Consider the following 26,718-nt stretch of genomic DNA (forward strand, 5'->3'; position numbering starts at 1 on the left):
TTGTATAGTATGATATAACAGTGTTGTATAGTATGATATAGCAGTGTTGTATAGTAGGATATGGCTGTGTTGTATAGTATGATATAAAAGTGTTGTATAGTATGATATAACAGTGTTGTATGGTATGATGTAGCAGTGTTGTATAGTATGATATCGCAGTGTTGTATAGTATGATATAACAGTGTTGTATAGTATGATGTAGCAGTGTTGTATAGTATGATGTAGCAGTGTTGTATAGTATGATATGGCAGTGCTGTATAGTATGATATATAAGTGTTGAATAGTATGATATATAAGTGTTGAATAGTATGATATATAAGTGTTGAATAGTATGATATAGCAGTGTTGTATAGTATGATATAACAGTGTTGTATAGTGTGATATGGCAGTGTTTAATTGTATGATATAGCAGTGTTGTATAGTATGATATAACAGTGTTGCATAGTGTGATATGGCAGTGTTGAATAGTATGATATAGCTGTGTTGTATAGTATGATATGGCAGTGTTGTATAGTATGATATGGCAGTGTTGTATAGTATGATATGGCTGTGTTGTATAGTATGATATAACAGTGTTGTATAGTATGATATAGCAGTGTTGTATAGTATGATATGGCTGTGTTGTATAGTATGATATAACAGTGTTGTATAGTATGATATGGCAGTGTTGTATAGTATTATATAACAGTGTTGTATAGTATGATATAGCAGTGTTGTATAGTATGATATAACAGTGTTGTATAGTATGATATGGCAGTGTTGTATAGTATGATATAACAGTGTTGTATAGTATGATATAGCAGTGTTGTATAGTAGGATATGGCTGTGTTGTATAGTATGATATAAAAGTGTTGTATAGTATGATATAACAGTGTTGTATGGTATGATGTAGCAGTGTTGTATAGTATGATATCGCAGTGTTGTATAGTATGATATAACAGTGTTGTATAGTATGATGTAGCAGTGTTGTATAGTATGATGTAGCAGTGTTGTATAGTATGATATGGCAGTGCTGTATAGTTTGATATAACAGTGTTGTATAGTATGATATAGCATTGTTGAATAGTATGATATAGCAGTGTTGTATAGTATGATATAATAGTGTTGTACAGTATGATATGGCAGTGCTGTATAGTTTGATATAACAGTGTTGTATAGTATGATATAGCAGTGTTGAATAGTACGATATAGCAGTGTTGTATAGTATGATATGGCAATGTTGTATAGTATGATATAACAGTGTTGTATAGTATGATATGGCAGTGTTGTATAGTATGATATGGCAGTGTTGTATAGTATGATATGGCAATGTTGTATAGTATGATATAACAGTGTTGTATAGTATGATATGGCAGTGTTGTATAGTATGATATGGCAGTGTTGTATAGTATGATATGGCAGTGTTGAATAGTTTGATATAGCTGTGTTGTATAGTATGATATAGCTGTGTTGTATAGTATGATATGGCAGTGTTGTATAGTATGATATGGCAGTGTTGAATAGTATGATATGGCAGTGTTGAATAGTATGATATGGCAGTGTTGAATAGTTTGATATGGCAGTGTTGAATAGTATGATATAGCTGTGTTGTATAGTATGATATGGCAGTGTTGTATAGTATGATATGGCAGTGTTGTATAGTATGATACGGCAGTGTTGTATAGTATGATATAACAGTGTTGTATAGCATGATATAACAGTGTTGTATAGTATGATATGGCAGTGTTGAATAGTTTGATATGGCAGTGTTGAATAGTATGATATGGCAGTATTGAATAGTATGATATGGCAGTGTTGAATAGTATGATATAGCTGTGTTGTATAGTATAGTATAATATGGCAGTGTTGTATAATATGATATGGCAGTGTTGTATAGTATGATATGGCAGTGTTGAATAGTATGATATGGCAGTGTTGTATAGTATGATATAACAGTGTTGTACAGTATGATATGGCAGTGTTGTATAGTATGATATGGCAGTGTTGAATAGTATGATATAACAGTGTTGTACAGTATGATATGGCAGTGTTGTATAGTATGATATGGCAGTGTTGAATAGTATGATATGGCAGTGTTGAATAGTATGATATAGCGGTGTTGAATAGTATGATATGGCAGTGTTGTATAGTATGATATGGCAGTGTTGTATAGTATGATAAAGCAGTGTTGAATAGTATGATATGGCAGTGTTTTATAGTATGATGTGGCAGTGTTGAATAGTATGATGTGGCAGTGTTGTATAGTATGATATAATAGTGTTGTATAGTATGATATAGCAGTGTTGTATAGTATGATATGGTAGCCAGACAAGTAGGAGCAGGGTGGCAGCTAATGAGAAGTTGCACCAGGCTCCTAAAAACTGATATAGGCAGGAGCCACTTCCACAGCCAAAGAGGATCCACTACTGTCCTGAACTCAGATAAGCTGGAAACCACTGTACTCAAGGCTGATGCCCACCGAACTAAAAGAGCCCAATGTCAGATCATTAAGAAAGCACTAATTAGGCCATAATTTATGTTTGGGGAAGTATAAGCTCCATCTGCTCATGCACTGGCTATGCCACTGCGGTATCCGGACTCCAGGTCGACAACAAAAAGGTCGACACGCCTTAGGTCGACGCCAATTGGTCGACACACCTTAGGTCTACATGGACAAAAGGTCGACATGGACAAAAGTTCGACAGGAACAAGGTCGACATGAGTTTTTCACAATTTTTTTCTTTTTTGGAACTTTTTCATACTTAACGATCCACGTGGACTACGATTGGAACGGTAATCTGTGCCGAGCGAAGCGGAGCGAAGGCACCATGCCCGAAGTTAGCGAGCCATGCGAGGGGACGCGGTGCACTAATTGGGTTTCCCAGTCACTCTACGAAGAAAACGACACCCAAAAAACTTAAAAAACTAATGTCGGCTCTTTTCCATGTCGACCTTGTTCCTGTCGACCTTTTGTCCATGTCGACCTTTTGTCCAGGTCGACCCAAGGTGTGTCGACCAATTGGCGTCGACCTAAGGTGTGTCGACCTTTTTGTTGTCGACCTGGAGTCCCAGACCCGCCACTGCAGTGTGCCCAGTGTGAGGAAAGGGCAGAGTTTTTTCATGCTCCTGGAGGAGCTAATAGCATCCTTACATGTAGCATAATGCAACCCTACCATACTAGGCCTGGTTTTGAACCTCAAGTCGTTGAACCCGTACTTACGAGTGTTCAAATTCAAGATGGAGTCTCTGAGAAAGGTGATCTCAGGTCTGGAGGAGGGGGAATTCCTAGTGTCTCTGGATATCAAGGATGCGTACCTTCACATTCCGATCTGGCCGCAACAGGGAGTGAACATAATTCCGTACCTGGACGATCTCCTGATAAAAGAACCGTCCAGGGAAAGGTTGCTGTACAGCTTTGGTCTCTCAACCAAACTCCAGGATCATGGGTGGATTCTGAACCTTCTGAAATCTCACCTAGAGCCAACACGGAGGCTCCAATTCCTGGGAATGATACTGGACACAGAGTCGCAGAAAGTGTTCCTCCCATTGGAAAAGGCATTGGTAATCCAGTCGATGGTTCGGGATGTCCTGAAGCCAACCCGGGTATCGGTACATCTTTGCATTCGTCTTCTGGGGAAAATGGTGGCCTCTTACGAGGCACTTCGATACGGAAGGTCTCATGCAAGACCCTTCCAGCTCAATCTATTGGACAAATGGTCCGGATTGCATCTTCACATGCACCAGAGGATCCGTCTGTCACCAAAAGCCAGGATCTCCCTTCTGTGGTGGCTACAGACATCTCACCTAGTCGAGGGTCGGAGGTTCGGAATTCAGAACTGGTTTCTATTAACCACAGACGCAAGCCTCAGGGGTTGGGGAGCAGTAACTCAGGGGTGCAGTTTCAAGGAAGATGGTCAAGTCAGGAAGTCATCCTTCCAATCAACATTCTGGACAGGGGCGTTTTAAGAGAGGAGGAGGCCCGTGTTCAGCCTCCTCCGTCGGGCCCCCTCCTCTCTGCCCGGAGCGCCGTAGAGTCTGAGCACTAGAGGGCTCAGACTCTACTGCGCATGCACAGATCTCCGGGAAAATGGTGCGGCAGCCATTTTCCCTGAGATCTCTCTACTGCGCATGCGCAGAACGCCGTGAAAATGGCCGCTGGGCCATTTTCACTGTGTTCTAGCGGCGCTGCGGATGCCGGCGCTGGACTTCGGAGGGGTAAGTATTTTACAAATGGGTGCAGTGTGTGCAGTGGGGGCCCCCTCTGGACTCAGGGGCCCGTGTGCACCGCACACACTGCACCCATTATAGAAACGCCAGTGATTCTGGAACTTAGGGCCATATACAACGCCCTTCTGCAAGCCTCACATCTTCTTCAAGATCGGGAAATTCAGGTCCAGTCGGACAATGTGACGGCAGTAATATACATAAACCGACATGGCGGAACGAAAAGCAGAGGTGTCAAGAATTCTCCTCTGGGCAGAAAGAAATGCTGTGGCATTGTCAGTGGTCTTCTTTCTGGGAGCAGACAACTGGGAAGCAGAATTCCTCAAGAGACACGACCTGCACCCGGGGGAGTGGGGCCGTCAACCGGAAGTGTTCAGGTGCTTGAAACGTTGATGGGGATATCCACAGATCGACATGATGTCCTCTCGTCTCAACAAGAAGCTCAGGCGGTATTGTTCCAGGTCGAGAGACCCACAGGCAATGGCGGTAGACGCTCTGACCACTCCATGGGTCTATCAGATGATGTACGTGTTTCCTCCACTTCCTTTGATCCCAAGAATTCTTAAGCGAATAAAAAAGGGAAAAGGTTCAAGCAATACTCATTGCTCTGGACTGGCCAAGAAGGGCCTGGTACGCGGACCTTCTGGAGATGCTCCTTGAAGATCCGTGGCCTCTACCTCTTCGCGAGTATCTTCTGCAACAGGGTCCGTTCATCTATCAGGACTTACTGCGGCTACATTTGATGGCAAGGAAGTTGAACGGCTGATTCTAGCCAGGAGAGGGATCCCTAACAAGGTTATCCCGACTATGATCCAAGCCAGGAAGGGGGTAACGTCTAAGCATTACCAACATATTTGGAAAAAATACGTCTCTTTGTGTGAGAGCAGAAATTATTCTGTGGTGGAATTTCATCTGGGACGTTTCCTGCTTTTTCTTTTTTTTATTGCTAGTTAATTTTTCTCTTACGTCCCAGTGAATACTGAGGAGCTGTACTTTAGTACCATGGGGGGGTATAGATCGGGTCCACTGGAGCCTGGCACTTTAAAACCTTTAGTGTGTGTATATGTGTGCTGGCTCCTCCCCTCTATGCCTCCTACCAGACTCAGTTTAGAAAAATGTGCCCAAGGAGTCGAGTGCATTTCTCTGGAGCTCCGGGGAGTTTCCTTTATTTTTCATTTAAGTTCATTATTTCAGGTAGTCCTGGTTGGAAACCAGGCTACCTGCTTCGTGGGACTTAGAGGGGGGACCGAACCAACCTCTTGAGGGTTAATGGTTCGTAATCCCTGCTGACAGTACACTGAGCTCCTGAGGCGCTGATCACACATCGTTAGTATGTATGCCCACGCTGGCAGCTAGCCGCCACCCTCTAACAGATGGCGAAGCTCAAGATGCGGTGAGTGTTACACCGGGTACCCGGTTAACGGGTCCTCAGTGCAGTTTGGTGGAATGTTGCGTGGCGGGCACGGGCCACGAGCTGCTGTGCCCTCCGCGAACAGAACTGGTTCTCCTCCGCAGTGTTCACTGTCAAACAAGGCTTTGTGTGTACGGTTGTGTTTTTTATTTTGTATAAGAGCCAGTATAAATAACTCAAAGCGGGACCAGAGGCGGGAAGGCACCATTTCCTGCTGCTTCGGATCAAGCCTGCATGTACGCTGCTCCTCCGGCGACCCACGCGGTTACAGACTTCTGTCCTGGTACCAGGGGGTCATAGCAGGCGGGGAGCTCTCCAGCGACTGCGCCGGTGCACTTATATCAGATATACACTTACATTCACACATTGGGCTGCTGTGTTTGTGTGCTGGCCTCCGGTTCCTCAGTGTCACTCCAGGGGCTCTCTAGGGTCTGTGTGGAGGTCTTTGCAGTGAGCTGCGCTGTATTTTCAGTTGTGTCAATATGTCTGTGGACATGGTTATGTGTGCTGCTTGTAACTCTACCCCTTCATCAGCGGGGTACCTCATGTGTGAACAATGCTCCTTATCTCCACAAGAACACAGTTCACAGGCACCTGACTGGTTAGACAATTTTAAATGCATGATTCAGAATGTCAGTTCAGAATTAGCTGCGGCTAAAAAGGAGAGACAGGTGTTGAAGCAGTCTATTGATTCTATGGCCAAAGCAGCAGACACCAGAAAGGCTTCTCAGCCCCCTCTGTTGGTTACACATAAACGCTCACTGCCACAGGTGCTCCAGTCTGATTCTGATTCTGACCAGCCTGATGGGGATGATGATGATGATATGGATGAGGACAGCTATCTTTCCCTGGGGTGGAGGCCCACATTTTTGCTGTTAGAGAGGTTCTTCACATCCCAGATCCGGAGTCAGAACCTGATGAGGAGTTGTACTTTAATGTTATACCTAAGACCTCAGCAACTTTTCCTGTGTCAAAAGAGTTAAACTCCCTGGCCTGGGAAGCATGGTTGAACCCTGATAAGAAATTTAAAATTTCTCAGAAGTTTTTAACTACCTCTTCCCTCTCCGTTGAGGACAGGAAACTCTTGGAAAATAACCCAGTCGGTCGATACGTCTGTGTCCAGACTGTCTAAGAAATTGGTACTGCTGACACCAGGGGCTGTCGCCCTGAAAGAACTAGCTGACCATAAAATTGAGACCCCACTCAAGGCAATTTATACGGCAGCGGGCGTAGCACAGCGCCCCACAATAGTTTGTGGGTGGATTTCCAGGGCAATGGTAAAGTGGTCTGATTTTGTTATTGATGGTTTAGACTTTCTACCCCGGGATGAGGTCATTTCTCTACTACAGCACATACAGGATGCTGCTACTTTTATGAGTGAGGCTATAAAGGAATTGTGTAAGATATATGGCCGCACTACTGCTATGGCTGTTTTCGCACGCAGAGCCTTATGGTTACGTTAATGGTCAGTGGACGCCGATTCCAAAAAGGTTGTAGAAAATCTTCCCTTTACAGGTGATACCTTGTTTGGGGACGAATTAAATAAATGGATCTCCCAGGCAACGGCGGGTAAGTATACCTATCTGCCATCGGCTGCGCCATCTGCTAGACGTTCTTACACAGGACCCTCCTTGCAGTCCTTTCGTGTGGCAAGGTTCAGAGGCAGGGGCCGGGGCATCTCCACCACTCCGAGAGGATCTCGTGTTAAGTCCCGTAAACCTGCAGCTGCTGCCTCCCTGAACCAGACCACCGGATCCCCTGCCGCTAAGCCTTCCACATGGCAGTCGGCCACAGCGGCAAGGCAATTTTCAGGTGGGAGCTCGCCTTCAACACTTCGCCCACGTGTGGGCAAAGTACTGCCGGGATCCTTGGGTGAGGGATCTCATTTCCCAGGGATACCGGCTGAAATTTTAAGAACATCCTCCTCACAAGTTTTTCAAATTGGGCTTGCCAGTTTTACCAGCAGCAAGAGTTACCTTGCAAGAGGCTATTCAGAAACTTTTGCGGACAGTGGTGGTGGTCCCAGTACCTCCTCCATTAAGCAACAGGGGTTTTTACTCCAGTCTTTTTGTCGTTCCAAAACCAGACAGTTCAGTGCGACCCATCTTAAACCTGAAGTCTCCAAACCTGTATCTGCGGGTGTTCAAATTCAGGATGGAATCCTTGCGGGCAGTGGTGTCCGGTCTGGAATAGGGGGAATCCTGGTATCCCTGGATGTCAAGGATGCTTACCTGCACATTCCCATCTGGCCCCCTCATCAGGCTTACCTCAGGATCGCCATCCTAGACGACCATTTCCAATTTCAGGCCTTGCCCTTTGGCCTGTCCACAGCGCCGAGGGTCTTCACCAAAGTCATGGCGGAGATGCTGCTACAACTATGCATGATGGGAGTCAACATGTCGATCTCCTGATAAAGGCTATGTCCAGGGAGCGTCTATTGCACAGCATCGATCTGACGATTCGCCTGCTTACGGATCATGGGGGTCATTCCGAGTTGATCGCTAGCTAGCTGTTTTTTGCAGCCATACAAATGCTAAGCCGCCGCCCTCTGGGAGTGTATTTTAGCTTAGCAGAAGTACGAACGAAAGGATCGCAGAGTGGCTACAAAAAAAATTGTGCCGTTTCAGAGTAGCTCCAGACCTACTCCTAGCTCGCGATCACTTCAGACTGTTCATTTCCTGATTTGACGTCACAAACACGCCCTGTGTTCGGCCAGCCACGCCTGCGTTTTTCTTGGCACGCCTGCATTTTTCCTGGCACATCTGCGTTTTTTCGAACACTCCCTGAAAACGGTCAGTTGACACCCAGAAACGCCCCTTTACTGTCAATCACTCTGCGACCAGCAGTGCGACTGAAAAGCTTCGCTAGACCTTGTGTAAAACAACATCGGCCAGTGTGAAAGTACGTCGCGCGTGCGCACTGCGCCACATACGCCTGCGCAGAAGTGCCGTTTTTTTGCTTCAACTCTGCGCAGCGAACATTTTTAGCTAGCGATCAACTCGGAATGACCCCCCATGGGTGGATCCTCAACTTCCAGAAATCTCACCTGGAGCTGACCCAACGTCTCCGGTTCCTGGGAATGATACTGGATACAGTATCTCAAAAGGTGTTTCTTCCGATGGACAAGGCCTTGGCTATCCAGGCTTTGGTCCGCTCAGTCCTCGCAAGGTGTCCATACATCTTTGCATACGTTTGCTGGGCAAGATGGTTGCTGCCAATATGGCAGATTTTATACCCGGCCATTTCAGCTGGATCTGCTGGACAAGTGGTCGGGGTCTCACCTTCATATGCATCAGGAAGTGACCTTTCTCCGAAAGTCCGGATTTCTCTATTACGGTGGCTTCAAGTTCCTCACCTGGTAGAAGGCAGGAATTTCAATATCCAATCATGGATTCTACTGACAACGGATGCCAGCCTCCGGGGTTGGGGGGCTGTGACACAAGGGACCCAGTACCAGGGGATATGGTCACGTCAGGAATCTACCCTGACAATAAATGTCCTGGAACTCAGGGCAATTTACAATGCCCTTCTGCAAACTTCCCATCTCCTGAGGGATCGGGCAATCCAGGTTCAATCGGACAATGCCATGGCAGTGGCGTACATAAACCGACAAGGGGGAACAAGAAGCAAAGCAGCGATGCGAGAAGTGTCAAAAATTCTCCTCTGGGCGGAGGCCAACGCAAGGGCCATCTCAGCCATATTCATTCCAGGAGTGGACAACTGGGAAGCAGACTTCCTCAGCAGACACGACCTCCATCTGGGGGAATGGGGCCTACATCCCCAGGTGTTTACACAGTTAATTCACCGGTGGGGCTGTCCGCAGATAGATCTGATGGCTTCTCGTCTCAACAAGAAGCTATACCGTTACTGTTCCAGAACAAGGGATCCACAGGCTGTAGCAGTGGACGCGCTGACGACACCTTGGACGTACCAGTTTGTGTACCTGTTCCCTCTTCTACTGCTAATCCCAAGGGTTCTAAAAAGACTAAGAAGCGAAAGTGTTCAGGCAGTTCTGATTCCCCCGGATTGGCCTCGACGGGCGTGGTACTCGGACCTCCTAATCATCCCTGGCCTCTACCGCTCCAAGAGGATCTTCTTCAACAAGGTCTGTTCATCTATCCAGACTTACAGTGGCTACGTTTGATGGCTTGGAAGTTGAGAGGGAGATTCTAGCGAGGAAAGGTCTCCCCTCCCAGGTTATTTCTACCATGGTCCAGGCCAGGTAGATGGTTACGTCAAGCCATTATCATTGTATCTGGAAAAAGTATGTGTCAGATTGTGTTTGGGCTGTGTCCCCGGAGGGGGCGCTAGTGGGTCAGTGGAGGTAGATGGGAGAAAACGAGGAGGCTGGATAACGTTCCTGCGCATGAGCGCAATGGTATTTATTTGGCAGATGATATTAAACAGGATGGTAGCAGAAACAATAATAACAGATGAATAAAGTCAATCACTCAGCATGATAACTGAAAGTCTATGGCAATGGATGACAGATGACTTGAGAAAATAATAACCGGTAATATATAAACAGAAGAACAAGTGCTTGTGAAATGGTTCTGGTTTGGAAACCAGTGCAGGTTTTAAAACAGGAAACTTAGGCAGCAAGGTGTAGAATGGCAAACCTGAGCAGAGGCAGGAGTCTGACTTCACAGTGCAGGTGATGAGGCACTGGCAGCAGCAAGCTGTATCACAGGTGGAGGAATGAAACACACCTGGAGTCAGTCTCAACTGCAGGCTGAAGCACACAAGGTGGTGATGAGTGTGAAGCCTTGTTGCAGGTTGCAGGTATTGCTGGGCCTTGAAGTTCCACGGAGCTGTGCAGAGTAACCAGGAGTACAAGTTCTTAACCAGAGAACCAGGAACACAGGAGGAACAGGAACAGATCCTTTCACATGGGTCGCAGGAATGACACAAAGTCCAGGATGCCTGCAGACTGATCCTGCAGTCTCTTATGTACCCCATGGTGCACAGGGATTGGATGAGTGAAGGAAAGTGGGTGCGGCCAAGCACCGGATTGGCCGCAGTGTACTGGCTGTTTACAGACTGTCATGGCGGCGCCCACGCTGCGGCCTAGCAGGGACGCGGCGCGCTACATGCCCGCTGTCTCAGGAGTGTTCCCAGGCCCTTGATGATGTCCCATGGCAGGGGCATAGGTGACAGGTGACCGCAGGGAGCCAGGACGGAGTCCGCAGCGGCGGACGGATGTCAGCCTGGTAAGTCGATTCCTGACAGTACCCCCTCCTTTAGGGGTGGACACCGAACACCCACGTGATTTGGAGGGATGAGTGCTGTGGAAGACACGGACCAACCTAGGAGCATGGACATCGGACGAATTCACCCAACTTCTCTCCTCTGGGCCATAACCGGACCAATCGACCAGGTACTGGAGACGTCCATACCGACAACGGGAGTCCAGAATTTTGTTGATCTCGAATTCCACGCCCCGCTGAGTTCGAACCTTGGGACCTACTGGAAGAGTATTCTGAAAGCGGTTTAGGACTAGAGGTCTGAGGAGAGAAATATGAAAAGCGTTAGGTATACGAAGGGAAGATGGTAACTTTAATTTATAGGCCACTGGGTTGATGACTCTTTCGACAGGGTAAGGACCAATGAAGCGTGGTGCAAACTTCATGGATGGGACCCTGAGACGGAGGTTACGGGTTGATAGCCAAACCTTGTCCCCAGGTTTCAAATGGGGAACCGCACGTCTCTTGCGGTCGGCAAAGACCTTGTACCGACTGGAGGCCTTTTTGAGGGAAACGTGAATTTTTCTCCAAATAGATGAAAACTGAGTCAGAGCAGTAGTGGCAGCAGGAACATCCATATGAGGGAGTTCTTGGAAATCAGGTACACGGGGATGTTGCCCATATACTGCAAAGAATGGTGTCGTTTCAGTGGCAGTATGGTATCGAAAGTTGTGGGCAAACTCGGCCCATGGGAGCAGATCGAACCAGTCATCCTGGGAAGATGAAACATATAATCTTAAAAAAGTCTCAAGTTCTTGATTGACCCTCTCTGTCTGCCCATTCGTCTGAGGATGGTATGAAGATGAAAACTTCAGTTTGACCTGCATGGCAGAACAGAGGGCCCTCCAAAACCTCGCTACAAACTGTACCCCCCGGTCAGATATTATTTCAGAGGGTAAACCATGTAAGCGGAAAATCTCCCGTAGGAAGATTTGGGCAAGTTTTGGGGCAGAAGGGAGACCCTGGAGAGGAACAAAATGAGCCATCTTGGTGAATCTGTCCACTACAACCCAAATGGTATTATGTCCTTGAGAAGGAGGAAGGTCGGTGATAAAATCCATGGACAGGTGTGACCAGGGACGACTAGGGATAGACAGTGGTTGTAACTGACCTGCTGGAGACTGACGAGGAGTCTTGTGCTGCACACATTTAGGACAGGATGCCACGAAATCCTGGATGTCCATTTTCATCTTTGGCCACCAATATGTAGCAGAAAGGAACTTGTAGGTCTTCAGGACCCCAGGATGACCAGTAAACTTGGATTGATGGGCCCAAGATAGCAACTTGGGACGGAGATCTGGGGAAACAAAAGTCTTACCAGGAGGAGGAGCTGGGGAGACTTGAGATGCAGCGAAAACCACGGGACTCAGGATGGAATGTGGCACTGAGTCAGATGTTCCTTCTTCAGATTCCATGGATCGGGATAACGCGTCGGCTTTCACATTCTGCGAACCTGGGCGGAAATGAAGCTTGAAATTAAAACGTGAGAAAAACATAGCCCACCTGGACTGGCGAGGGTTAAGGCACTGAGCTGCCTTTAAATATAGCAGGTTTTTATGATCCGTGTAGATATTAAACGGATGTTTGGCCCCTTCTAGGAGATATCTCCATTCCTCGAGAGCCAGCTTGATCGCCAGTAGTTCTTGATCTCCCACGGAGTAGTTAGCTTCTGCAGGAAGAAACTTTCGAGAATAAAATCCACAAGGGTGGACTTTCCCATCGGATCCCTTCTGGGAGAGAACAGCTCCAACCCCAACTGTAGAGGCATCTACCTCCAACTCGAATGGTCTGTTGACATCTGGCTGAGACAGCACTGGAGCAGACATAAAGGCTAGCTTGATCTTCTGGAAGGCTGCCAAGGCTTCTTCTGACCAGTTGGAATGGTCTGCCCCTTTCCGAGTTAGGTTGGTAATAGGAGCGATGAGAGTGGAGAATCCTCGAATAAATTTTCTATAGTAGTTGGCGAAACCCAGGAATCGCTGGATAGACTTGAGAGAGTTTGGAATGGACCAATTGGCAATAGCTTCCAATTTTGTCGGGTCCATCTGAAGATCCGATCCGGAAATTATATAACCCAGGAAGGGTATAGAGGGAACTTCAAAGGTGCATTTAGATAGTTTCCCGTAGAGCCGGTTCTCACGAAGACGTCGGAGAACTTCACAAACTTGTAGACGATGAGATGGAAGGTCTTGGGAGAAGATAAGGATATCATCTAAGTAAACAACGAGGTACTTATACAGGACATCACGAAAGATTTCGTTCACAAAGTGTTGAAACACTGCTGGAGCATTACTCAACCCAAATGGCATTACCAGGTATTCATAATGGCCATCTCGAGTGTTGAAAGCTGTCTTCCACTCGTCACCACTCCGGATTCTGACGAGATTATAGGCACCGCGGAGATCTAACTTGGTGAAGATGCGGGCTCCTTTAACTCTGTCAAATAATTCGGTAATGAGTGGTAATGGATAACTATTCTTGATAGTAATGTCATTGAGACCCCGATAGTCAATGCATGGACGCAGTCCTCCATCCTTCTTTTTAACAAAGAAGAAACCTGCACCAGCGGGAGATGATGACGGACGGATGAATCCCTTCTGAAGATTCTCTCTGATGTAATTACTCATCGCCTCAGTTTCAGGAACAGACAACGGGTAGGTGCGCCCCCTAGGTGGCTTCTTGCCAGGAAGGAGATCGATGGGACAATCCCATTCCCTATGGGGCGGCAGGATATCAGCAGCCTTTTCACAGAAGACGTCTGAGAAGTCTTGATAAGCTGCTGGGAGACTTGACTGTGTCTTTACTTCGGTAGACTTAATGGGACACACTTGGGCTAAGCAGGATTGATGACAATGTGAACCCCATGAGGTAAGCTGCAACGTTGACCAGTCAAACTGTGGATTATGTAGCTGGAGCCAGGGCATGCCCAAGACAATCTCCTGGGTGGCTTGAGGGATGACCAGGAACTTGATCAGTTCAGAATGGAGAAATCCAACTCCCAGAACCACTGGAACAGTTTGATGAGAAATGTTCCCCTTGGAGATTCGACTACCATCCACAGCAGTAATGTAAACTGGACAAGAAAGTTCACAGGTAGATAGGCAAAATTTATTTACCGCAGCTTGGGTGATAAAGTTTCCTGCAGCACCGCAGTCCACTAATGCTGACGCAGACTGGAGCCCAACTGGAGTCTCTAGCATCACTGGAAGGATGAGGTCTTGTTGAGAAGGAGCTTGACTGAAAGATCCTAACTTGACTCCTCCCTTACAAGTCAGGATCTGGCGTTTCCCGAACGCACCGTGCAGGAGTTAATCTGATGGCCCGCAGCAGCACAGTATAGGCAGAGTCTCTCACGTATTCTTCTTGCCCGCTCTTCAGGAGTTAGGCGGGACCTATTTATCTGCATAGGCTCGTCAGAAGAGGGAGACTGGAACTGTACAGAAGGTATGAACCTTGATCTGCGTGGCTCACTCCGAGCGCGTTCATTATTGCGTTCGCGGATGCGAGAGTCCAACTTAATGCACAGGGAGGTCAAATCAGACAGTTGAACAGGAATGTCACGGGTCGCCAATTCATCCTTGATCCGATCCGAGAGTCCGTGCCAGAAAGCTGCTACCAGAGCTTGGTTGTTCCACTGAACCTCTGCAGCCAACGTCTGGAACTGGATGACATATTGTCCCATGCTTCGGGTACCTTGACGAAGTTGGATCAGGTCTGCCGAAGCTGATGTCGCACGACCAGGCTCGTCAAAGATCCGTCTGAAGGTTGACACGAAGTCTGTGTAGTTGTTAATCAGAGGGTCAGCACGTTCCCACAGAGGAGACACCCAACTCAGAGCAGATCCAGAGAGTAAGGAGATGATGTAGGCAACCTTGGATCTTGGCGTGGGGAAATTATGTGGCAATAACTCAAACTGTATTTCACATTGATTGAGAAACCCGCGACATAACTTAGGACTGCCATCATACTTGCTCGGCACGGGCAGATGCAGACGTGACACTGGAGCTGATGCAGCCGGCATAGAAGAACTCACAGCACTGGCAGGTGCTGGAGTAACAGGAACAGTAGGAGAGAGTACACTAGGCAGGGATTGCTGTAGTGTATCTAATCGGGAGGACATCCCTTGCAGGAATTGAAGCATCTGCTGCTGCGCAACCTCTTGACCATCCAGACGGGAGACCAGATTTTGCAAGGCCTCTGACCCCACACTCCGTCCACCATCCGAGTCCATCGTTCCTGGACTTACTGTCAGATTGTGTTTGGGCTGTGTCCCCGGAGGGGGCGCTAGTGGGTCAGTGGAGGTAGATGGGAGAAAATGAGGAGGCTGGATAACGTTCCTGCGCATGAGCGCAATGGTATTTATTTGGCAGATGATATTAAACAGGATGGTAGCAGAAACAATAATAACAGATGAATAAAGTCAATCACTCAGCATGATAACTGAAAGTCTATGGCAATGGATGACAGATGACTTGAGAAAATAATAACCGGTAATATATAAACAGAAGAACAAGTGCTTGTGAAATGGTTCTGGTTTGGAAACCAGTGCACGTTTTAAAACAGGAAACTTAGGCAGCAAGGTGTAGAATGGCAAACCTGAGCAGAGGCAGGAGTCTGACTTCACAGTGCAGGTGATGAGGCACTGGCAGCAGCAAGCTGTATCACAGGTGGAGGAATGAAACACACCTGGAGTCAGTCTCAACTGCAGGCTGAAGCACACAAGGTGGTGATGAGTGTGAAGCCTTGTTGCAGGTTGCAGGTATTGCTGGGCCTTGAAGTTCCACGGAGCTGTGCAGAGTAACCAGGAGTACAAGTTCTTAACCAGAGAACCAGGAACACAGGAGGAACAGGAACAGATCCTTTCACATGGGTCGCAGGAATGACACAAAGTCCAGGATGCCTGCAGACTGATCCTGCAGTCTCTTATGTACCCCATGGTGCACAGGGATTGGATGAGTGAAGGAAAGTGGGTGCGGCCAAGCACCGGATTGGCCGCAGTGTACTGGCTGTTTACAGACTGTCATGGCGGCGCCCACGCTGCGGCCTAGCAGGGACGCGGCGCGCTACATGCCCGCTGTCTCAGGAGTGTTCCCAGGCCCTTGATGATGTCCCATGGCAGGGGCATAGGTGACAGGTGACCGCAGGGAGCCAGGACGGAGTCCGCAGCGGCGGACGGATGTCAGCCTGGTAAGTCGATTCCTGACAGTATGTTTCCTGGTGTGACAGTAGAAAGGGGTCTCCCGTGGAATTTAGAATTGGTCGTTTTCTACTTTTCCTGCAAGCGGGAGTGAATATGGGCCTACGTTTAGGCTCCATCAAAGTCCAGATTTCGACGCTCTCTATTTTCTTCCAGAAACAACTTGCCATGTTGCCTGAAGTACAAACTATCTTAAAAGGAGTTCTTCATATGCAACCGCCCTTTGTACCTCCCACGGCTCCGTGGGATCTCAATGTAGTTCTGTCCTTTCTCCAATTGGACAGGTTTAAACCATTACATAGGGTGGAATTGAAATTTCTCCCCTGGAAGACATTGATGTTATTAGCACTGGCGTCTGCCAGACGTGTCTCTGAATTGGGGGCCTTATCCTGTAAGAGCCCTTATTTGATTTTTCATGAAGACGGGGCGGAACTCAGGACCCATCCTCAGTTTTTGCCAAAAGTGGTTTCGCCCTTTCATGTTAATCAGCCCATTGTGGTCCCGGTGTTGTCAGACGTTTCAATTGGGCCACAGTCCTTGGATGTGGTGAGGGCTCTGAAGATTTATGTCAAGAGGACGGCTCATCATCGGAAATCTGATTCGCTGTTTGTCCTTTATGATGCCACCAAGATTGGTCGTCCGGCTTCTAAGCAATCAATTGCTTGTTGGCTCAGGTTGACCATTCAACAGGCCTATACTTCGGTGGCTCTGCCTTGGCTGACGTCTATTCAGACCCACTCAACAAGCTCTGTGGACTCTTCCTGGGCGGCTGCCCGGGGCGTCTCGGCCTTGCAGTTGTGCCGAGCTGCTACTTGGTCTGGTTCGAACACGTTTGTGAAATTTTGTCGGTTCGACACTTTGGCCAAAGAAAACTTTCAGTTTGGTCAGGCGGTTTTCAAGGGTCTCAGCACTCTCCCACCCGTTTGGGAGCTTTGGTACTTCCCCATGATACTAAAGTACAGAACCCCAGTATCCACTAGGACGTAAGAGAAAATAGGAATTTAATACCTATCGATAAATCCTTTTCTCCTAGTCCGTAGTGGATACTTGTCACCCGCCTCAGTGCTTCGATGCCTGCTTACCTGAGTAAGTATTTGGTTGGTCCGCCGTTGCGGTCCCTTTATGTTGTTGGGATAGCTGTGCTATCCTGGTTAGGTTGGTGTTGCTATCCACTATTCTGGTTAGCACCCTCCTTGCGGTTGTGGTTGTGTGTTGGCTTGTTGCCTCACCGCTGTTGTATTTGTTTCTGTTCTCGTGATATGTCCGTCTCCTCGGGCACAGTTTTCCTAGACTGAAGGGGACATTTACTAAGCAGAGATAAGAGCGGAGAAGTGATCCAGTGGAGAAGTTGCCCATGGCAACCAATCAGCACTGAAGTAACATCTAGAATTGCATACTATAAAATTATACAGAGCTGCTGATTGGTTGATGGGGCAACTTCTCCACTGGCTCACTTCTCCGCTCTTATCACTGCTTAGTAAATGTCCCTCTGTGTCTGGTAGGAGGGGCATAGAGGGGAGGGGCAGGCACACACATATACACACTAAAGGTTTTAAAGTGCCAGGCTCCAGTGGACCCGATCTGTACCACCCATGGTACTAAAGTACAGAACCCCAGTATCCACTACTGACTAGGAGAAAAGGAATTACCAGTACAGACAGGTACTAAATTCCTATTTTTACACCTGATAGACAAATTAACAATGAGGCTCAACATTTCCATGCATTTGTTTTATACAGATAGGATGTGGCAGGTGAGGGCCTGTTAACAGCTATAGTGCCAGGGGGTTGGGATAAGGACAGCATTGGACAACCCATGGGGGAGCAAGTACCACAGGATGACAACCCATGGGGGAGCAAGTACCACAGGATGACAACCCATGGGGGAACAAGTATCCCGACATCCCATGGGGCAGCAGGTACCACAGGATGACATCCCATGGGGGAGCAAGTACCACAGAATGACAACCCATGGGAAAGCAAGTACCACAGGATGACATCCCATGGTGGAGCAAGTGCCACAGGATGACAACCCATGGGAAAGCAAGTACCACAGGATGACAACCTATGGGGGAGCAAGTACCACAGGATGACAACCTATGGGGGAGCAAGTACCACAGGATGACAACCCATGGGAAAGCAAATATCACAGAATGACAACCCATGGGGGAGCAAGTACCACAGAATGACAACCCATGGGGAAGCAAGTACCACATGACAACCCATGGAGAAGCAAGTACCACAGGATGACAAACCATATATTAAGCAGTTGTTTTGAGGAAAGAGGTGTACATTGATTTTATTTTGTATATTAAACCATAGTACACATTTTCAATTTAGCATGTCAATCCAAGTTGCACAAAAGGGCAAAAGGCCACCAGAATAGATCTTTTTTGCATTTCATCCTATACAAAAAAGGGTTATTGGAGATGATAACAGTACTGTCACCAGTGGTAACTCCAATAGCTTTTATAGTAAGACAAGCTAAAAGCCTAGCATATCTACTAAAGCATCAGAGTAGGACATCCACTGATCAGTGAAGGCATTGAGGTTTTAGCTACGTTGTAGCTGATCTCTGACTATCTGGGTTCTACTGCCAATTCCTCTAAACTACTGGCCTGGATCAAGCAGCATGTCCACCGTCGAACATTATGCAATTGAATTCTGGACTTGTAGCAGAGGCTTTCAGAGCTCTCCAACTAGTCTACAGCAGCTTTGTCAGATCCTCTCAAGACTGGGCTGTGAACCTATCAAGGGCTTATCCCTTCCCAGCTGACCTACCCATGGAAGTGTATGGGCCAGTCCGTACATTTCTCCATAGTGGACCGGTGACCACTAGCTGACAGATATAAAGGGGACCTCTATCACGTGCCACCCTGATATTAGGAAAAAGGTCATTTATATCAGACAATGTAACATTAGCATTGGCATCATCATTGCCATAAGTATTAGCATGAGAGATAACATTAGCATTAACACCAGCATAAGTATTGACGTGAACATTGACTTTAGTTTCAAGTGGCATTTGGGCTCTTATCCACAATCTCTCGTGCTCTCCAGTCCCTGTGTTCCTCCATCTGTCTCCAGGTTTTTAGGGTTATCACTTTGGACATGAAGAGATCGAGAGGGAAAAGTAATGTCTTTCCTGGGAGCTCAAAACCCCCAAACTGAATCCTCAGCATATTCTCAGTTGGGTATGGGATACCGGCAGTGAGGTTCCCGGCAGTCAGAATACCGACACTCTCGTTACGACTGCCAGTTAACCTACTAGTATATTTTTCGACTGTGAGAGGAAACCAGAGTACCCAGAGGAGGAGCTGTATTACTATTGAGGAGCTGCATTATACCATGGGTTACACCGATGGACCTAGAGGGTGTGACTATAGCGTAGGTCACTGGACGAATGAAGGGATGGTATAGTGGCCCTTTGGCTTCTATGTAATGTATTTGGGCCCTGGTGATTGGACTATACTTGCCATGATGCTTTGGTAAGAGGGTGTCGGTCAAGTTTGCTTAAGATCCAGAAGAGATGGTCTGGATTTCAGAGAGGGTTTAAGGAACTACATTGAGACTGTCCTAGAAGACAGCCCAAAGCCTGCTTTAGGTGTCTATGAGAAGCCATTCACACCTGATAACTTAATGGGTTTAATTGAATTCCCCTCATGCCTCTTCTTGTGTATTCGCATTTCATCGTTATCCATTTCAGCTTTTTAAAGTGGACCTGTTCTGATCTATTAACATTTTATGCATCAATATAAAAAGCATGTTGCATCCACTATATACATCATCAAGTATATTTCCAGGTACAAAAACCCCAGTGATGGATGGAAATGTTGTAAACTAGGCCCTTCAGCATTAGACGCTGCATCGGTAAAACACAGGCAATGGTTAGGTGTCTTGCACACGGGAACACTGAACAGGTTACTGACAGTATGAGAGACGGATAATGTGCTGCAGAGTATTCAGTATTTGTACCTCCTGCTGAGACCTATTATGCTTCTGATTCATTATTTAGAGTTCTATCAGCATCATTTCTGTTTTATCTCTCTCCCATCTGTACAGATCGCACTGTCAGTCAGCGCTGCATTATTCAAAAGTTTATTTGGAAATGTCTGGTTCTCCAGATAGGACGCCCCAAACCCTGTCTGCTCTAAAACAAGGCACGTAGCATGTACAGGGGTAATCTGGTACAATGCACAGTCCTAATATGTGTAAAATAGCTTTCTATGTAGGCTGTGAAACTGTCAGATTTACCATCTCCGGGTGGCAATATCGGATAGTAGCCTACGGGCTACTATTTTGCAAAAATGGCCACCGCACATGCATGGTCTTCTGACCACGCATGAGCAGAACAGCCCTAGGGGAGATGTACTAAGCAGTGATAAACTTGGAGAAGTGAGCCAGTAGAGAAGTTGCACATGGCAGCCAATCAGCTGCTCTGTTTACTTTTATATTATGCAAATAATAAATTACGTCAATGCTGATTTGTTGCCATGGGCAACTTCTCCACAGGCTCACTTCTCCACTTTTATCTCTGCTTAGTACATCTCCCCCTAGGCTCCAATGTACTGTAGAAAGGAAATTTATTGCTTTTGTGATTTTTTCCCCCCTAGTTTACACAACGCTGAGATGAGCTGAAACACGACAATTAGTAAATATGAGAGATGAGTGCACCCTTTCCAAATGACTCCCTTTTCCTCCTCTTCCTCCTCCCGATCCCAGACCTTTTGTTTTTAAATGAGCAATTGTGTACAAGGCTAAACCATGCCTTGTACAGGATTGCCTCTTTAAAAAACCGTCAGAGTTCAGCCGACATCCCGCACATCCTCCGAAGTCGGACATTACATCCCGCCTCCGATCTTAAAATGAGATCTTTTTTAATTTAATTGTAATAAAATGGCTAACAATAAAATACATTTGCTCAGTTGTAGATGTCTGAATTTATCGATAATACCATGGGGAATTGTGGAAAATTGAAGGGATCAATTTGATGATTTGTTTAGTATAATAATGCAACAAAAGTATAAGGGTGGGGGGAATTCAGTAGTTTAATGGGCACCCATAATTGCATATCGCTCGTCACTCGACGCGGTGATATGCAATTGTGCACCCATTGTTTTTTGCAAGGCAAAAAGTGCTATTTGCATGTCACTTTTCGCATGTCTGCTCACCACCTGTAGAGGCTGGGAGCAGAAATTATGTTAGCGTGCCCGTCGTCAGAAACAATTGAATCGCCTCTGAGAATTTTGTAAGGGCAAATTTATAAAAGGGCAGCGAAAGCTGGAGATTTCTCCAGGTATGGGGGGGTCATTCAGACCCGTTCGTACGCTGCTGTTTTTCACAGCGGTACGAACGGGTCGGTTCTGCGCAGGTGCGTCGTTGCTCGCTGGGCAACGACAAGAAGAACAACGAAAGCAATAGCAACCGCAAGAAGATTGACAGGAAGAAGGCGTTCCAGGGCGTCAACTGACCGTTTACTGGGAGTGGTGTGGCGAACGCAGGCGTTTTCAGGGCGGGTATGAGGCTAAAATTGTTATCCTGCACCGGATATTCGATATCTATTAAGCATTTTTTACTGAAAACCAGCTACTCTTAATATTGTAGGTAATCCTATCTGAGTCATAAACAGGCTGGAGGTGCTCCTGGAATTATGAAAAACTCATATTTCAAAAACATTGTGGGGACTAGCCCCAAAGAAAATTCCTTTTTTGGAGCACTCTTTTGAAATAATTAGTGGTATAGTATATAGAGGGTTAATGAATAGTATTAAAACTTAACTTTTATTTCTTACCAATCTAAAATAAAGGGGAGAGTGTTCAAACATATCTAATGTCAGACACTGAGGTAAGTATCACTCGTATTCAATGAGTGTCCCTATCTCCCATAATGTCAATTCAAGAATGAACAAATGTATTAATGCTAGTGTTAAATCATGAATGAACAATTGTGTTATTACTTGTGTAAATCATGGATAAACAAATGTGTAAATACACCAACTTGTTTTCTAATGGGATCACAGCATATTAGTGGAATCACAGCGTATTTCTTATGTGTCTCTAGGACTATCAGTCCCTATTCTAACGCACTCTCTGTGTAAACATACATTTATTATCTGGTTGAATTTTAAAGGAAAAAGGTTTATGCACTTCTTGCAGTGGCATTGGATTATGATCCACTCCCTGGCTACACTTTACATATGAGCCATCACTTTACCAGTTCAGCAGTGTTTCTAATCACATGCTCAGCTTGATTGAAACTTAGTTGCCATATCGCAAACTGTTGCAGAACTGAATATTTTCAAAACAGTATGGTTACAGACGAATACAATGTAGGTTTAACATTTGTCTTTGAGATTAGCACTCATCCTTAAAGTGGATACCATGCTGCTGTTTTTCACAGCGGTACGAACGGGTCGGTTCTGCGCAGGTGCGTCGTTGCTCGCTGGGCAACGACAAGAAGAACAACGAAAGCAATAGCAACCGCGATCGCAAGAAGATTGACAGGAAGAAGGCGTTCCAGGGCGTCAACTGACCGTTTACTGGGAGTGGTGTGGCGAACGCAGGCGTTTTCAGGGCGGGTGCCTGACGTCAGCGGCGAATGCATGCGTTTTCAGGGCTGGTGCCTGACGTCAATTCCCAGGACCTGACAGGCTGAAGACATCGCAGTGGGTAAGTAACTCCAGAGCTACTCAGAAACTGCACAAAATGTTTGTGCATAGCTCGGCTGCACAAGCGATCGCAGACTTGCTATGTAAAAAACCCCTCCCCCATAGGTGGCGTCTAGTTGATCGCACGGGCAGCAAAAAGTTGCAGCATGCGATCAACTCGGAATGACCGCCTTGGTGCGTCTTTCCTTCCGTTCTATTCATGAAAGGATTGGAGTAGAATATTCTCAGATTAAAATACTGTAGAAAATGCTTTATTTGAATAATACTTTTTTATGGGTTGGGTTTGGGTGACCGGCCGGTCACCATACCGATACTGGGATCCCGGGGTTTAGAATGCCGGCGGAGGGGGGCCAGCGCAATGAAGCCCCTTGCGGGCTCGGTGGTGAGCTGCATTCGCCACAGGTTCTTTTCCCACTATATGGGGGTCGTGGACTCTCACGAGTGGGAATAGTCCCTGTTGGTCGGCATGCCGACTGTCGTGATCTTTAGGTGTTGGGATGCAGGCGTCGGTATTGTCATCGGCGGTTTCCTGACCGTCGGTTACCTTACTACATCCCTTTTTTTATATGTAGGTCTACAGATGTTTTAAATATTTCTCTAACGTCCTAAGTGGATGCTGGGGACTCCGTAAGGACCATGGGGAATAGCGGCTCCGCAGGAGACTGGGCACATCTAAAGAAAACTTTAGGACTAACTGGTGTGCACTGGCTCCTCCCCCTATGACCCTCCTCCAAGCCTCAGTTAGATTTCTGTGCCCGACGAGAAGGGTGCACACTAGGGGCTCTCCTGAGCTTCTTGTGAAAGTTTTAGTGTAGGTTTGTTATTTTCAGTGAGACCTGCTGGCAACAGGCTCACTGCATCGAGGGACTAAGGGGAGAAGAAGCGAACTCACCTGCGTGCAGAGTGGATTGGGCTTCTTGGCTACTGGACATTCGCTCCAGAGGGACGATCACAGGTTCAGCCTGGATGGGTCCCGGAGCCGCGCCGCCGGCCCCCTTACAGAGCCAGAAGAGCGAAGAGGTCCGGAAAAATCGGCGGCAGAAGACGTTCCTGTCTTCAATAAGGTAGCGCACAGCACTGCAGCTGTGCGCCATTGCTCTCAGCACACTTCATACTCCGGTCACTGAGGGTGCAGGGCGCTGGGGGGGGCGCCCTGAGACGCAATAAAACATGATAAAAATACCTTACATGGCAAAAAATGCATCACATATAGCTCCTGGGCTATATGGATGCATTTAACCCCTGCCAGAATATACAGAAAAACGGGTGATAAGGCCGCCAAAAAGGGGGCGGAGCCTATCTCCTCAGCACACTGGCGCCATTTTCCCTCACAGCTCAGTTGGAGGGAAGCTCCCTGGCTCTTCCCTGCAGTCACTACACTACAGAAAGGGTTAAAAAAAAGAGAGGGGGGCACTAATTAGGCGCAGTATTAAAACATACAGCAGCTATAAGGGGAAAAACACTTATATAAGGTTATCCCTGTATATATATATATAGCGCTCTGGTGTGTGCTGGCATACTCTCCCTCTGTCTCCCCAAAGGGCTAGTGGGGTCCTGTCCTCTATCAGAGCATTCCCTGTGTGTGTGCTGTGTGTCGGTACATTTGTGTCGACATGTATGAGGAGAAAAATAATGTGGAGACGGAGCAGAGTGTCTGTAACAGTGATGTCACCACCTAGGGGGTCGACACCTGAGTGGATGTACTGTTGAAAATTACGTGACAGTGTCAGCTCTATATAAAAAAAACAGTGGTTGACATGAGACAGCCGGCTACTCAGCTTGTGCCTGTCCAGACGTCTCATAGGCCGTCAGGGGCTCTAAAGCGCCCGTTACCTCAGATGGCAGATACAGACGCCGACACAGATACTGACTCCTGTGTCGACGGTGAAGAGACAACCGTGATTTCCAGTAGGGCCACACGTTACATGATTGAGACAATGGAAAATGTTTTATACATTTCTGATAATACGAGTACCACCAAAAAGGGGTATTATGTTCGGTGAGGGAAAAACTACCTGTAGTTTTCCTGAATCTGAGAAATAAAATGAGGTGTGTAATGCGTGGGTTTCCCCCCGATAACAATTGATAATTTCTTAAAAAGTATTGGCTGTATACCCTTTCCCGCCAGAGGTTAGGGTGCGTTGGGAAACACCCCCTAGGGGGGATAAGGCGCTCACACGCTTGTAAGAACAAGGGCTCTACCCTCTCACGAGATGGCCGCCCTTAAGGATCCTGCTGATAGAAAGCAGGAGGGTATCCAAAAATGTATTCACACACATACTGGTGTTATACTGCGACCAGCAATCGCCTCAGCCTGGAGGTGCAGTGCTGGGTTGGCATGGTCGGATTCCCTGACTGGAAATATTGATATCCTAGATAAGGATAGTATATTATTGCCTATAGAGCATTTAAAAGATGCATTTCTATATATGCATGATGCACAGCGGAATATTTGCCGACTGGCATCAAGTATAAGTGCGTTGTCCAATTCTACCAGTAAAATGGTCAGGTGATGCGGATTCCAAACGGCATTTGGAAGTATTGCCTTTGAAAGGGGACATTTGGGGTCGGTCTTTTAGACCTGGTGGCCACGGCAACAACTGGGAAATCCACGTTTGTACCCCAGGTCGCCTCTCAAAATAAGACGCCGTATTATCAGGCGCAGTCCTTTGTTGGCAAGCGGACAAAAGGTTCCTCTTTTCTGCTCGTGACAGAGGGAGAGGAAAAAGGCTGAAGAGATTACCCAGTTCCCAGGAACAGAAATCTTTTCCCGCCTCTGCAAAAGCCCTCAGTATGACGCTAGGGCCTTACAAGCTCAGGCACGGTGGGGGCCCGTTCTCAATGAATTTCAGTGCGCAGTGGGCTCACTCGCAAGTAGACCCCTGGATCCTTCAGGTAATATCTCAAGGGTACATATTGAAATTCGAGACGTCTCCCCCTCGCCGTTTCCAAAAGTCGGCTTTACCGACGTCTCCCTCTGACAGGGAGGCAGTTTTGGAAGCCATTCACAAGCTGTATTCCCAGCAGGTGATAATCAAGGTACCCCTCCTGCAACAGGGAACGGGGTATTATTCCACACTATTGTGGTACCGAAGCCAGACGGCCCGGTGAGACCGATTCTAAATCTAAAATCTTTGAACACTTACATACAGAGGTTCAAATTCAAGATTGAGTCACTCAGAGCAGTGATTGCGAACCTGGAAGAAGGGGACTATATGATGTCTTGGGACATCAAGGATGCTTACCTTCATGTCAAAATTTACCCTTCTCACCAAGGGTACCTCAGGTTATGGTACAGAACTGTCACTATCAGTTCAGACGCTGCCGTATGGATGGTACACGGCACCCCTGGTCTTTACCAAGGTAATGGCCGAAATGATATCCCTTCGAAGGAAGGGAATTTTAGTTATCCCTTACTTGGACGATTCCCTGATAAGGGTAAGATCCAGGGAACAGTTGGAAGTCGGTGTAGCACTATCTCAGGTAGTGTTGCGGCAGCACGATTGGATTCTCAATATTCCAAGATCGCAGCCGGTTCCGACGACTTGTCTTCTGTTTCCTAGGGATGTTCCTGGACACAGTCCAGAAAAAAGGTGTTTCTCCCGGAAGAGAAAGCCAGGGAGTTATCCGAGCTAGTCAGGAACCTCCTAAAACCGAACCAAGTCTCAGTGCATCAATGCACAAGGGTTCTGGGTAAAAATGGTGGCTTCCTACGAAGCAATCCCATTCGTTAGATTCCACGCAAGAACTTTCCAGTGGAACCTACTGGACAAATGGTCCGGGTCGCATTTTCAGATGCATCAGCGGATAACCCTGTCACCAAGGACAAGGGTATCCATCATGTGGTGATTGCAGAGTGCTCATCTTCTAGAGGGCCGCAGATTCGGCATTCAGGACTGGGTCCTGGTGACCACGGATGCCAGCCTGCGAGGCTGGGGAGCAGTCACACAGGGAAGGAATATCCAGGGCTTAGGGTCAAGCCTGGATACATCACTTCA

The sequence above is a fragment of the Pseudophryne corroboree genome, chromosome 3, assembly GCF_028390025.1.
Source record: "Pseudophryne corroboree isolate aPseCor3 chromosome 3, aPseCor3.hap2, whole genome shotgun sequence".
NCBI classification, from domain to species: Eukaryota; Metazoa; Chordata; class Amphibia; order Anura; family Myobatrachidae; genus Pseudophryne; species Pseudophryne corroboree.